The sequence below is a fragment of the Dreissena polymorpha genome, chromosome 10 (assembly GCF_020536995.1).
Source record: "Dreissena polymorpha isolate Duluth1 chromosome 10, UMN_Dpol_1.0, whole genome shotgun sequence".
Lineage (NCBI taxonomy): Eukaryota > Metazoa > Mollusca > Bivalvia > Myida > Dreissenidae > Dreissena > Dreissena polymorpha.
Window position 1 is genome coordinate 82053060 of NC_068364.1, and position 14167 is coordinate 82067226.

Below are 14167 nucleotides of genomic sequence, written 5' to 3' on the forward strand. Positions count from 1 at the left end.
TTTCTAGTGCAATGGTTTACTATAGTCTTCACGTGTATCATATTTCAGGGATTCAGTAGTGAACACCTATTCATGCCCTACCATTATCTCTGCAAGATAACACCCGAATAATGGTAAAAAGTGTAAAACATGCCTTCCTGTCAACTATGATATTTTTTTGAGAGTACAGCCCTACATGAAGCGATCATTTAGTGTATTGTAACCTATAAGACAACGTTAACTGTTAACATCGCGAAAAATAAGCACTTCTCGATACTTATAAACCTATTTTCTATGTGCATGCCAATTTTCAGACCGATCTTTCACGTAGAAATGCTTGAAAATGCATTTTATTATAACGCCTGATAAGCCATGTGGCTTTCGCGTTCGGAGCTTTGATTTATAACGGGCGTTCAGGCGAGAAAACGTTTACCCTAAATAATTACAATCGGTCAAAATACTGGAATATTGTTACAAGCTATATAGAAAAAGAAGTAAACAACTATTAAAACGTGTTCATGAGCGCTTTCAGCACAAATTGTTGCGATTTGAGATGCTCAAGACGAGTTTTTGTACGTTTTTTTTCTTATTTTCCTCTGAAAACGTATTTTCTTCTTAAAAACTCACGATGCTCCTTAAATTCGTGAAACAGACGCATTTATTCCGTGAAATTTGCCAAAACGCGTCATATCCCACATAAAAAATGATGATTTTCTGTAAATACAGCTCCTTTGTGACTAGGCCTGGTTTTGCGTATAAGACAACGTTAACTGTTAACATCGCGAAAAATAAGCACTTCTCGATACTTATAAACCTATTTTCTATGTGCATGCCAATTTTCAGACCGATCTTTCACGTAGAAATGCTTGAAAATGCATTTTATTATAACGCCTGATAAGCCATGTGGCTTTCGCGTTCGGAGCTTTGATTTATAACGGGCGTTCAGGCGAGAAAACGTTTACCCTAAATAATTACAATCGGTCAAAATACTGGAATATTGTTACAAGCTATATAGAAAAAGAAGTAAACAACTATTAAAACGTGTTCATGAGCGCTTTCAGCACACATTGTTGCGATTTGAGATGCTCAAGACGAGTTTTTGTACGTTTTTTTTCTTATTTTCCTCTGAAAACGTATTTTCTTCTTAAAAACTCACGATGCTCCTTAAATTCGTGAAACAGACGCATTTATTCCGTGAAATTTGCCAAAACGCGTCATATCCCACATAAAAAATGATGATTTGCTGTAAATACAGCTCCTTTGTGACTAGGCCTGGTTTTGCGTTTAGGTCATAATACACTAAATAGTTTCCCTATATAATTCAATGTAAAAGCGACAACTTTGAGCGAAAATAAATGCAACATTTTGCACATAGAGACCCCCATAACCATACCTTTTCTTAAAGGCCATTCTAAGCGGAATCGATTTATGCAATAAAAAAGATATGTCATGTACAAAGCAAGAAAGAACTTGACACAAATCAAAATCGACTCTTTTGCAACTTTTTTTTTCGGCCGTTTCTTAGTGGAATGTAACCTTTTCTAGTGCAATGGTTTACTATAGTCTTCACGTGTATCATATTTCAGGGATTCAGTAGTGAACACCTATTCATGCCCTACCATTATCTCTGCAAGATAACACCCGAATAATGGTAAAAAGTGTAAAACATGCCTTCCTGTCAACTATGATATTTTTTTGAGAGTACAGCCCTACATGAAGCGATCATTTAGTGTATTGTAACCTATAAGACAACGTTAACTGTTAACATCGCGAAAAATAAGCACTTCTCGATACTTATAAACCTATTTTCTATGTGCATGCCAATTTTCAGACCGATCTTTCACGTAGAAATGCTTGAAAATGCATTTTATTATAACGCCTGATAAGCCATGTGGCTTTCGCGTTCGGAGCTTTGATTTATAACGGGCGTTCAGGCGAGAAAACGTTTACCCTAAATAATTACAATCGGTCAAAATACTGGAATATTGTTACAAGCTATATAGAAAAAGAAGTAAACAACTATTAAAACGTGTTCATGAGCGCTTTCAGCACAAATTGTTGCGATTTGAGATGCTCAAGACGAGTTTTTGTACGTTTTTTTTCTTATTTTCCTCTGAAAACGTATTTTCTTCTTAAAAACTCACGATGCTCCTTAAATTCGTGAAACAGACGCATTTATTCCGTGAAATTTGCCAAAACGCGTCATATCCCACATAAAAAATGATGATTTTCTGTAAATACAGCTCCTTTGTGACTAGGCCTGGTTTTGCGTATAAGACAACGTTAACTGTTAACATCGCGAAAAATAAGCACTTCTCGATACTTATAAACCTATTTTCTATGTGCATGCCAATTTTCAGACCGATCTTTCACGTAGAAATGCTTGAAAATGCATTTTATTATAACGCCTGATAAGCCATGTGGCTTTCGCGTTCGGAGCTTTGATTTATAACGGGCGTTCAGGCGAGAAAACGTTTACCCTAAATAATTACAATCGGTCAAAATACTGGAATATTGTTACAAGCTATATAGAAAAAGAAGTAAACAACTATTAAAACGTGTTCATGAGCGCTTTCAGCACAAATTGTTGCGATTTGAGATGCTCAAGACGAGTTTTTGTACGTTTTTTTTTCTTATTTTCCTCTGAAAACGTATTTTCTTCTTAAAAACTCACGATGCTCCTTAAATTCGTGAAACAGACGCATTTATTCCGTGAAATTTGCCAAAACGCGTCATATCCCACATAAAAAATGATGATTTTCTGTAAATACAGCTCCTTTGTGACTAGGCCTGGTTTTGCGTATAAGACAACGTTAACTGTTAACATCGCGAAAAATAAGCACTTCTCGATACTTATAAACCTATTTTCTATGTGCATGCCAATTTTCAGACCGATCTTTCACGTAGAAATGCTTGAAAATGCATTTTATTATAACGCCTGATAAGCCATGTGGCTTTCGCGTTCGGAGCTTTGATTTATAACGGGCGTTCAGGCGAGAAAACGTTTACCCTAAATAATTACAATCGGTCAAAATACTGGAATATTGTTACAAGCTATATAGAAAAAGAAGTAAACAACTATTAAAACGTGTTCATGAGCGCTTTCAGCACAAATTGTTGCGATTTGAGATGCTCAAGACGAGTTTTTGTACGTTTTTTTTCTTATTTTCCTCTGAAAACGTATTTTCTTCTTAAAAACTCACGATGCTCCTTAAATTCGTGAAACAGACGCATTTATTCCGTGAAATTTGCCAAAACGCGTCATATCCCACATAAAAAATGATGATTTGCTGTAAATACAGCTCCTTTGTGACTAGGCCTGGTTTTGCGTTTAGGTCATAATACACTAAATAGTTTCCCTATATAATTCAATGTAAAAGCGACAACTTTGAGCGAAAATAAATGCAACATTTTGCACATAGAGACCCCCATAACCATACCTTTTCTTAAAGGCCATTCTAAGCGGAATCGATTTATGCAATAAAAAAGATATGTCATGTACAAAGCAAGAAAGAACTTGACACAAATCAAAATCGACTCTTTTGCAACTTTTTTTTTCGGCCGTTTCTTAGTGGAATGTAACCTTTTCTAGTGCAATGGTTTACTATAGTCTTCACGTGTATCATATTTCAGGGATTCAGTAGTGAACACCTATTCATGCCCTACCATTATCTCTGCAAGATAACACCCGAATAATGGTAAAAAGTGTAAAACATGCCTTCCTGTCAACTATGATATTTTTTTGAGAGTACAGCCCTACATGAAGCGATCATTTAGTGTATTGTAACCTATAAGACAACGTTAACTGTTAACATCGCGAAAAATAAGCACTTCTCGATACTTATAAACCTATTTTCTATGTGCATGCCAATTTTCAGACCGATCTTTCACGTAGAAATGCTTGAAAATGCATTTTATTATAACGCCTGATAAGCCATGTGGCTTTCGCGTTCGGAGCTTTGATTTATAACGGGCGTTCAGGCGAGAAAACGTTTACCCTAAATAATTACAATCGGTCAAAATACTGGAATATTGTTACAAGCTATATAGAAAAAGAAGTAAACAACTATTAAAACGTGTTCATGAGCGCTTTCAGCACAAATTGTTGCGATTTGAGATGCTCAAGACGAGTTTTTGTACGTTTTTTTTCTTATTTTCCTCTGAAAACGTATTTTCTTCTTAAAAACTCACGATGCTCCTTAAATTCGTGAAACAGACGCATTTATTCCGTGAAATTTGCCAAAACGCGTCATATCCCACATAAAAAATGATGATTTGCTGTAAATACAGCTCCTTTGTGACTAGGCCTGGTTTTGCGTTTAGGTCATAATACACTAAATAGTTTCCCTATATAATTCAATGTAAAAGCGACAACTTTGAGCGAAAATAAATGCAACATTTTGCACATAGAGACCCCCATAACCATACCTTTTCTTAAAGGCCATTCTAAGCGGAATCGATTTATGCAATAAAAAAGATATGTCATGTACAAAGCAAGAAAGAACTTGACACAAATCAAAATCGACTCTTTTGCAACTTTTTTTTTCGGCCGTTTCTTAGTGGAATGTAACCTTTTCTAGTGCAATGGTTTACTATAGTCTTCACGTGTATCATATTTCAGGGATTCAGTAGTGAACACCTATTCATGCCCTACCATTATCTCTGCAAGATAACACCCGAATAATGGTAAAAAGTGTAAAACATGCCTTCCTGTCAACTATGATATTTTTTTGAGAGTACAGCCCTACATGAAGCGATCATTTAGTGTATTGTAACCTATAAGACAACGTTAACTGTTAACATCGCGAAAAATAAGCACTTCTCGATACTTATAAACCTATTTTCTATGTGCATGCCAATTTTCAGACCGATCTTTCACGTAGAAATGCTTGAAAATGCATTTTATTATAACGCCTGATAAGCCATGTGGCTTTCGCGTTCGGAGCTTTGATTTATAACGGGCGTTCAGGCGAGAAAACGTTTACCCTAAATAATTACAATCGGTCAAAATACTGGAATATTGTTACAAGCTATATAGAAAAAGAAGTAAACAACTATTAAAACGTGTTCATGAGCGCTTTCAGCACAAATTGTTGCGATTTGAGATGCTCAAGACGAGTTTTTGTACGTTTTTTTTCTTATTTTCCTCTGAAAACGTATTTTCTTCTTAAAAACTCACGATGCTCCTTAAATTCGTGAAACAGACGCATTTATTCCGTGAAATTTGCCAAAACGCGTCATATCCCACATAAAAAATGATGATTTTCTGTAAATACAGCTCCTTTGTGACTAGGCCTGGTTTTGCGTATAAGACAACGTTAACTGTTAACATCGCGAAAAATAAGCACTTCTCGATACTTATAAACCTATTTTCTATGTGCATGCCAATTTTCAGACCGATCTTTCACGTAGAAATGCTTGAAAATGCATTTTATTATAACGCCTGATAAGCCATGTGGCTTTCGCGTTCGGAGCTTTGATTTATAACGGGCGTTCAGGCGAGAAAACGTTTACCCTAAATAATTACAATCGGTCAAAATACTGGAATATTGTTACAAGCTATATAGAAAAAGAAGTAAACAACTATTAAAACGTGTTCATGAGCGCTTTCAGCACAAATTGTTGCGATTTGAGATGCTCAAGACGAGTTTTTGTACGTTTTTTTTCTTATTTTCCTCTGAAAACGTATTTTCTTCTTAAAAACTCACGATGCTCCTTAAATTCGTGAAACAGACGCATTTATTCCGTGAAATTTGCCAAAACGCGTCATATCCCACATAAAAAATGATGATTTGCTGTAAATACAGCTCCTTTGTGACTAGGCCTGGTTTTGCGTTTAGGTCATAATACACTAAATAGTTTCCCTATATAATTCAATGTAAAAGCGACAACTTTGAGCGAAAATAAATGCAACATTTTGCACATAGAGACCCCCATAACCATACCTTTTCTTAAAGGCCATTCTAAGCGGAATCGATTTATGCAATAAAAAAGATATGTCATGTACAAAGCAAGAAAGAACTTGACACAAATCAAAATCGACTCTTTTGCAACTTTTTTTTTCGGCCGTTTCTTAGTGGAATGTAACCTTTTCTAGTGCAATGGTTTACTATAGTCTTCACGTGTATCATATTTCAGGGATTCAGTAGTGAACACCTATTCATGCCCTACCATTATCTCTGCAAGATAACACCCGAATAATGGTAAAAAGTGTAAAACATGCCTTCCTGTCAACTATGATATTTTTTTGAGAGTACAGCCCTACATGAAGCGATCATTTAGTGTATTGTAACCTATAAGACAACGTTAACTGTTAACATCGCGAAAAATAAGCACTTCTCGATACTTATAAACCTATTTTCTATGTGCATGCCAATTTTCAGACCGATCTTTCACGTAGAAATGCTTGAAAATGCATTTTATTATAACGCCTGATAAGCCATGTGGCTTTCGCGTTCGGAGCTTTGATTTATAACGGGCGTTCAGGCGAGAAAACGTTTACCCTAAATAATTACAATCGGTCAAAATACTGGAATATTGTTACAAGCTATATAGAAAAAGAAGTAAACAACTATTAAAACGTGTTCATGAGCGCTTTCAGCACAAATTGTTGCGATTTGAGATGCTCAAGACGAGTTTTTGTACGTTTTTTTTCTTATTTTCCTCTGAAAACGTATTTTCTTCTTAAAAACTCACGATGCTCCTTAAATTCGTGAAACAGACGCATTTATTCCGTGAAATTTGCCAAAACGCGTCATATCCCACATAAAAAATGATGATTTTCTGTAAATACAGCTCCTTTGTGACTAGGCCTGGTTTTGCGTATAAGACAACGTTAACTGTTAACATCGCGAAAAATAAGCACTTCTCGATACTTATAAACCTATTTTCTATGTGCATGCCAATTTTCAGACCGATCTTTCACGTAGAAATGCTTGAAAATGCATTTTATTATAACGCCTGATAAGCCATGTGGCTTTCGCGTTCGGAGCTTTGATTTATAACGGGCGTTCAGGCGAGAAAACGTTTACCCTAAATAATTACAATCGGTCAAAATACTGGAATATTGTTACAAGCTATATAGAAAAAGAAGTAAACAACTATTAAAACGTGTTCATGAGCGCTTTCAGCACACATTGTTGCGATTTGAGATGCTCAAGACGAGTTTTTGTACGTTTTTTTTCTTATTTTCCTCTGAAAACGTATTTTCTTCTTAAAAACTCACGATGCTCCTTAAATTCGTGAAACAGACGCATTTATTCCGTGAAATTTGCCAAAACGCGTCATATCCCACATAAAAAATGATGATTTGCTGTAAATACAGCTCCTTTGTGACTAGGCCTGGTTTTGCGTTTAGGTCATAATACACTAAATAGTTTCCCTATATAATTCAATGTAAAAGCGACAACTTTGAGCGAAAATAAATGCAACATTTTGCACATAGAGACCCCCATAACCATACCTTTTCTTAAAGGCCATTCTAAGCGGAATCGATTTATGCAATAAAAAAGATATGTCATGTACAAAGCAAGAAAGAACTTGACACAAATCAAAATCGACTCTTTTGCAACTTTTTTTTCGGCCGTTTCTTAGTGGAATGTAACCTTTTCTAGTGCAATGGTTTACTATAGTCTTCACGTGTATCATATTTCAGGGATTCAGTAGTGAACACCTATTCATGCCCTACCATTATCTCTGCAAGATAACACCCGAATAATGGTAAAAAGTGTAAAACATGCCTTCCTGTCAACTATGATATTTTTTTGAGAGTACAGCCCTACATGAAGCGATCATTTAGTGTATTGTAACCTATAAGACAACGTTAACTGTTAACATCGCGAAAAATAAGCACTTCTCGATACTTATAAACCTATTTTCTATGTGCATGCCAATTTTCAGACCGATCTTTCACGTAGAAATGCTTGAAAATGCATTTTATTATAACGCCTGATAAGCCATGTGGCTTTCGCGTTCGGAGCTTTGATTTATAACGGGCGTTCAGGCGAGAAAACGTTTACCCTAAATAATTACAATCGGTCAAAATACTGGAATATTGTTACAAGCTATATAGAAAAAGAAGTAAACAACTATTAAAACGTGTTCATGAGCGCTTTCAGCACAAATTGTTGCGATTTGAGATGCTCAAGACGAGTTTTTGTACGTTTTTTTTCTTATTTTCCTCTGAAAACGTATTTTCTTCTTAAAAACTCACGATGCTCCTTAAATTCGTGAAACAGACGCATTTATTCCGTGAAATTTGCCAAAACGCGTCATATCCCACATAAAAAATGATGATTTTCTGTAAATACAGCTCCTTTGTGACTAGGCCTGGTTTTGCGTATAAGACAACGTTAACTGTTAACATCGCGAAAAATAAGCACTTCTCGATACTTATAACCTATTTTCTATGTGCATGCCAATTTTCAGACCGATCTTTCACGTAGAAATGCTTGAAAATGCATTTTATTATAACGCCTGATAAGCCATGTGGCTTTCGCGTTCGGAGCTTTGATTTATAACGGGCGTTCAGGCGAGAAAACGTTTACCCTAAATAATTACAATCGGTCAAAATACTGGAATATTGTTACAAGCTATATAGAAAAAGAAGTAAACAACTATTAAAACGTGTTCATGAGCGCTTTCAGCACAAATTGTTGCGATTTGAGATGCTCAAGACGAGTTTTTGTACGTTTTTTTTCTTATTTTCCTCTGAAAACGTATTTTCTTCTTAAAAACTCACGATGCTCCTTAAATTCGTGAAACAGACGCATTTATTCCGTGAAATTTGCCAAAACGCGTCATATCCCACATAAAAAATGATGATTTGCTGTAAATACAGCTCCTTTGTGACTAGGCCTGGTTTTGCGTTTAGGTCATAATACACTAAATAGTTTCCCTATATAATTCAATGTAAAAGCGACAACTTTGAGCGAAAATAAATGCAACATTTTGCACATAGAGACCCCCATAACCATACCTTTTCTTAAAGGCCATTCTAAGCGGAATCGATTTATGCAATAAAAAAGATATGTCATGTACAAAGCAAGAAAGAACTTGACACAAATCAAAATCGACTCTTTTGCAACTTTTTTTTTCGGCCGTTTCTTAGTGGAATGTAACCTTTTCTAGTGCAATGGTTTACTATAGTCTTCACGTGTATCATATTTCAGGGATTCAGTAGTGAACACCTATTCATGCCCTACCATTATCTCTGCAAGATAACACCCGAATAATGGTAAAAAGTGTAAAACATGCCTTCCTGTCAACTATGATATTTTTTTGAGAGTACAGCCCTACATGAAGCGATCATTTAGTGTATTGTAACCTATAAGACAACGTTAACTGTTAACATCGCGAAAAATAAGCACTTCTCGATACTTATAAACCTATTTTCTATGTGCATGCCAATTTTCAGACCGATCTTTCACGTAGAAATGCTTGAAAATGCATTTTATTATAACGCCTGATAAGCCATGTGGCTTTTCGCGTTCGGAGCTTTGATTTATAACGGGCGTTCAGGCGAGAAAACGTTTACCCTAAATAATTACAATCGGTCAAAATACTGGAATATTGTTACAAGCTATATAGAAAAAGAAGTAAACAACTATTAAAACGTGTTCATGAGCGCTTTCAGCACAAATTGTTGCGATTTGAGATGCTCAAGACGAGTTTTTGTACGTTTTTTTTCTTATTTTCCTCTGAAAACGTATTTTCTTCTTAAAAACTCACGATGCTCCTTAAATTCGTGAAACAGACGCATTTATTCCGTGAAATTTGCCAAAACGCGTCATATCCCACATAAAAAATGATGATTTTCTGTAAATACAGCTCCTTTGTGACTAGGCCTGGTTTTGCGTATAAGACAACGTTAACTGTTAACATCGCGAAAAATAAGCACTTCTCGATACTTATAAACCTATTTTCTATGTGCATGCCAATTTTCAGACCGATCTTTCACGTAGAAATGCTTGAAAATGCATTTTATTATAACGCCTGATAAGCCATGTGGCTTTCGCGTTCGGAGCTTTGATTTATAACGGGCGTTCAGGCGAGAAAACGTTTACCCTAAATAATTACAATCGGTCAAAATACTGGAATATTGTTACAAGCTATATAGAAAAAGAAGTAAACAACTATTAAAACGTGTTCATGAGCGCTTTCAGCACACATTGTTGCGATTTGAGATGCTCAAGACGAGTTTTTGTACGTTTTTTTTCTTATTTTCCTCTGAAAACGTATTTTCTTCTTAAAAACTCACGATGCTCCTTAAATTCGTGAAACAGACGCATTTATTCCGTGAAATTTGCCAAAACGCGTCATATCCCACATAAAAAATGATGATTTGCTGTAAATACAGCTCCTTTGTGACTAGGCCTGGTTTTGCGTTTAGGTCATAATACACTAAATAGTTTCCCTATATAATTCAATGTAAAAGCGACAACTTTGAGCGAAAATAAATGCAACATTTTGCACATAGAGACCCCCATAACCATACCTTTTCTTAAAGGCCATTCTAAGCGGAATCGATTTATGCAATAAAAAAGATATGTCATGTACAAAGCAAGAAAGAACTTGACACAAATCAAAATCGACTCTTTTGCAACTTTTTTTTTCGGCCGTTTCTTAGTGGAATGTAACCTTTTCTAGTGCAATGGTTTACTATAGTCTTCACGTGTATCATATTTCAGGGATTCAGTAGTGAACACCTATTCATGCCCTACCATTATCTCTGCAAGATAACACCCGAATAATGGTAAAAAGTGTAAAACATGCCTTCCTGTCAACTATGATATTTTTTTGAGAGTACAGCCCTACATGAAGCGATCATTTAGTGTATTGTAACCTATAAGACAACGTTAACTGTTAACATCGCGAAAAATAAGCACTTCTCGATACTTATAAACCTATTTTCTATGTGCATGCCAATTTTCAGACCGATCTTTCACGTAGAAATGCTTGAAAATGCATTTTATTATAACGCCTGATAAGCCATGTGGCTTTCGCGTTCGGAGCTTTGATTTATAACGGGCGTTCAGGCGAGAAAACGTTTACCCTAAATAATTACAATCGGTCAAAATACTGGAATATTGTTACAAGCTATATAGAAAAAGAAGTAAACAACTATTAAAACGTGTTCATGAGCGCTTTTCAGCACAAATTGTTGCGATTTGAGATGCTCAAGACGAGTTTTTGTACGTTTTTTTTCTTATTTTCCTCTGAAAACGTATTTTCTTCTTAAAAACTCACGATGCTCCTTAAATTCGTGAAACAGACGCATTTATTCCGTGAAATTTGCCAAAACGCGTCATATCCCACATAAAAAATGATGATTTTCTGTAAATACAGCTCCTTTGTGACTAGGCCTGGTTTTGCGTATAAGACAACGTTAACTGTTAACATCGCGAAAAATAAGCACTTCTCGATACTTATAAACCTATTTTCTATGTGCATGCCAATTTTCAGACCGATCTTTCACGTAGAAATGCTTGAAAATGCATTTTATTATAACGCCTGATAAGCCATGTGGCTTTCGCGTTCGGAGCTTTGATTTATAACGGGCGTTCAGGCGAGAAAACGTTTACCCTAAATAATTACAATCGGTCAAATACTGGAATATTGTTACAAGCTATATAGAAAAAGAAGTAAACAACTATTAAAACGTGTTCATGAGCGCTTTCAGCACACATTGTTGCGATTTGAGATGCTCAAGACGAGTTTTTGTACGTTTTTTTTCTTATTTTCCTCTGAAAACGTATTTTCTTCTTAAAAACTCACGATGCTCCTTAAATTCGTGAAACAGACGCATTTATTCCGTGAAATTTGCCAAACGCGTCATATCCCACATAAAAAAATGATGATTTGCTGTAAATACAGCTCCTTTGTGACTAGGCCTGGTTTTGCGTTAGGTCATAATACACTAAATAGTTTCCCTATATAATTCAATGTAAAAGCGACAACTTTGAGCGAAAATAAATGCAACATTTTGCACATAGAGACCCCCATAACCATACCTTTTCTTAAAGGCCATTCTAAGCGGAATCGATTTATGCAATAAAAAAGATATGTCATGTACAAAGCAAGAAAGAACTTGACACAAATCAAAATCGACTCTTTTGCAACTTTTTTTTTTTCGGCCGTTTCTTAGTGGAATGTAACCTTTTCTAGTGCAATGGTTTACTATAGTCTTCACGTGTATCATATTTCAGGGATTCAGTAGTGAACACCTATTCATGCCCTACCATTATCTCTGCAAGATAACACCCGAATAATGGTAAAAAGTGTAAAACATGCCTTCCTGTCAACTATGATATTTTTTTTGAGAGTACAGCCCTACATGAAGCGATCATTTAGTGTATTGTAACCTATAAGACAACGTTAACTGTTAACATCGCGAAAAATAAGCACTTCTCGATACTTATAAACTATTTTTCTATGTGCATGCCCAATTTTCAGACCGATCTTTCACGTAGAAATGCTTGAAAATGCATTTTTATTATAACGCCTGATAAGCCATGTGGCTTTCGCGTTCGGAGCTTTGATTTATACCGGGCGTTCAGGCGAGGAAAACGTTTACCCTAAATAATTACAATCGGTCAAAATACTGGAATATTGTTACAAGCTATAAGAAAAGAAGTAAACAACTATTAAACGTGTTCATGAGCGCTTTCAGCACAAATTTGTGCGATCTGAGATGCTCAAGACGAGTTTTTGTTACGTTTTTTTTTTTCTTATTTTCCTCTGAAAACGTATATTTTCTTCTTAAAACCACCGATGCTCCTTAAATTCTGTGAAACAGACGCATTTATTCCGTGAATTTGCCAAAACGCGTCATATCCCACATTAAAAAATGATGATTTTCTGTAAATACAGTCCTTTGTGACTAGGCCTGGTTTTTGCGATCTATAAGACAACGTTTAACTGTTAACACTCGCGAAAAATAAGCACTTCTCGATACTTATAAACCTATTTTCTATGTGCATGCCAATTTTCAGACCGATCTTTCCCGTAGAAATGCTTGAAAATGCATTTTATTATAACGCCTGATAAGCCCATGTGGCTTTCGCGCTTCGGAGCTTTGATTTATAACGGGCGTTCAGGCGACGAAAAGTTTTACCCCTAACTAATTACCATCGGTCAAAAATACTGGAATATTGTTACAAGCTATATAGAAAAAGAAGTAAACCACTATTAAAACGGTTCATGAGCGCTTTCAGACAAATTGTTGCGATTTGAGATGCTCAAGACGAGTTTTTGTACGTTTTTTTCTTATTTTCTCTCTGAAAACGTATTTTCTTCTTTAAAAACTCACGATGCTCCTTAAATTCGTGAAACAGACGCATTTATTCCGTGAAATTTGCCAAAACGCGTCATATCCCACATAAAAAATGATGATTTTTGTAAATACAGCTCCTTTGTGACTAGGCCTGGTTTTGCGGATAAGACAACGTTAACTGTTAACCATCGCGGAAAAATAACACTTCTCGATACTATAAACCTATTTTCATGTGCATGCAATTTTCAGACCGTCTTTCACGTAGAAATGCTTGAAATGCATTTTATTATAACGCCGATAAGCATGGGCTTTCGCGTTCGGAGCTTTGATTTATAACGGGCGTTCAGGCGAGAAAACGTACCCTAAATAATTACAATCGGTCAAAATACGGAATATTGTACAAGCTCTATAGAAAACAAGTAGTATAACAAAACTATTTTTAAAACGTGTTCATGAGCGCTTCAGCACAAATTGTTGCGATTTGAGATGCTCAAGACGAGTTTTTGTACGTTTTTTTTTCTTATTTTCCTCTGCTGAAAACGTTAGTCTTCTTTAAAAACTCACGATGCTCCTTAATTCGTGAAAAACAGACGCATTTATCCGTTGAAATTTGCCAAAACGCGTCATAATCCCACATAAAAAATGATGATTTGCTGTAAATACAGCTCCTTTGTGACTAGGCCATGGTTTTGCGTTTAGGTCTAAACACTAAATAGTTTCCCTATATAATTCAATGTTAACAGCGACAACTTTGAGCGAAAATAAATGCAACATTTTTTGCAATAGAGACCCCCATTCCATACCTTTCTAAAAGGCCTTCTAAGCGGAATCGATTTATGCAATAAACAGATATGGTCATGTACAAAGCAAGAAAGAATTGAACACAAATCAAGATGCTCAAGACGAGTTTTGTAC